Raw genomic sequence first — 1,825 nt, 5'->3', positions numbered from 1 at the left:
CTAAACAACAGATGAGTTACTCTCACATCCATGAGGACTAAGTATATGCATATGTTACTCAGAATTTTGTTGATTTCATATTCACAAAGGAAAAGCTAGAGTCCATCTTTTAATTTTTAAAAATTCCTGACATTACATAAGTACTGAAATGTATTAATATTCCACTATTACATATCTATGACCAAAAACAAAATTCATGAGCCAAAAAGAAACAATAAAAAACAGGGAGAAGCTTTATAAAACAAAATATGGATCTCAGCATTAACAACGAGAGAAAGGAATTGAAAACGCTTTAACTTAAAACTCATGAGTGGATGATAAAATGTATAAACTGAAAATGTACAAACTATTTAAAACCTGGAATCGCTGACTGCTCAGAAACTACAGAGTTGAATTGTGGGTGTTGATGAACGGCAGAAGGGGTTTGTGGATGCACTGTTGTAGTTGCTCCCCATGCCAACCGTTTCCAAGGAAAGCCTGATATTGATTAGATATTGAGCCAAACTATAGAGTCCTGGTATGTGCTGTGGGTTAATGTGCTGGGCTGCAAGATCTATTTGAACAGAAAGGTCAGTGGTCTGAGCTCATCATCCAGTCCTTGGAAAGCTTATAGAGGTTTGCTATGGGTCGGAACCAAATGGCACTTAAAAATATCAATGCTGGCAACAGATCCAGTGATGGTAACCTGTCTATCAATATATCCTTCCATTGTATTCGCAATTTTGATCTGCACCCCAGACATGTGACAGATCTCATGGATTTTGGTGCCAATCAAATCATTTGGAATGGGGAGTTCATGAGAAATAGTCTGAGCAGATGCATCCAAACCTATACTGAATCTGGATTTCCCATGCACCATAAGAAAATGAGACTGTTGCATTGCCAATATGTGCAACTGGTGCAGCTTGGTCAAATCTGGCTGTGGAATGGCATACTGTCCTTGAATGGTATAGGCCACTAGAGGTGGTCCCTCCAGGTCAGGATTGAGGCACATGGATGCGATGATGTGTGGAAAGTTCACACTGTCACGGTCTGAGCTGTATCACTTCTGACCACCTGCAAAGATGACTGGAAAACTGGATGGCTTGGGATGGTTATGTCCTTTGGTGGGGACTAGGAGAGAGTCTCCAAAAAGACCACGCAGATTTGTATGACACACTCATTAACAGATTGCGGAATGCTAGTAATCATGATGTCCTGCTCTGGAGAGTTGGGAAGCATATCCCCTACCACCTAGACCTGAGTGCCTGTACTTTCTCTCATTTCCTTAATCTTGCAACCACCTTTCCCAATGAGAGAGCCATACAGACTAGCAGTAACAATGGCCTCAGCTGTGGGATTAGTCATCAGTTTGTCAATGCTCATAGCAAAGGCTTTAAAGATGGCATTAATGGGTCCAGCTAAGTGATAATTCTCTCAGGACAATTTCCTTCTGAGATGTTGGATACATGCACCACTCTTTTCGTACATCATCTTTACCTTTTCTCCTTTCCATACATAAGTAGTCGGATAGTGACTTTTAATCCATTTTTAATCACACCAGTGTTCTAGGGAGCTGGACTTTGGGTCTTTAAGTCTTTAGTCAATGGTGGGGTGAAAGCCAAGAATTGCAGGTGCAAGGCCACTGAAGGGGAAAAGGAGAGCTAGCTGAAAGGGAAAGGGCTGAAGATGGGGATGAGGTGGAAAAATAGGGACAAGTGGGAAGGCAAGAGGGTCTCTGTGGTCTGGCAGTCTGATGGGAGAAGAAGGATGGGGTAAAGGAAGAAGGGTGGGGAAAAGAGACCTATTTGGAATATTTTCCAATAAATTATTCTCTCATTCCTCA

At 41.6% G+C, this 1,825-nt stretch overlaps 1 pseudogene; it reads right to left on the bottom strand.

Annotated features, from left to right (window-relative positions):
* Positions 1–374: 374 nt before the first annotated feature.
* On the bottom strand, positions 375–1,470 carry LOC102825224 (annotated as a pseudogene).
* Positions 1,471–1,825: the final 355 nt, after the last annotated feature.

Source organism: Chrysochloris asiatica, unplaced genomic scaffold, assembly GCF_000296735.1.
Source record: "Chrysochloris asiatica unplaced genomic scaffold, ChrAsi1.0 scaffold00572, whole genome shotgun sequence".
Classification (NCBI taxonomy): domain Eukaryota; kingdom Metazoa; phylum Chordata; class Mammalia; order Afrosoricida; family Chrysochloridae; genus Chrysochloris; species Chrysochloris asiatica.
This window is presented reverse-complemented; position numbering and strand designations above follow the sequence as displayed.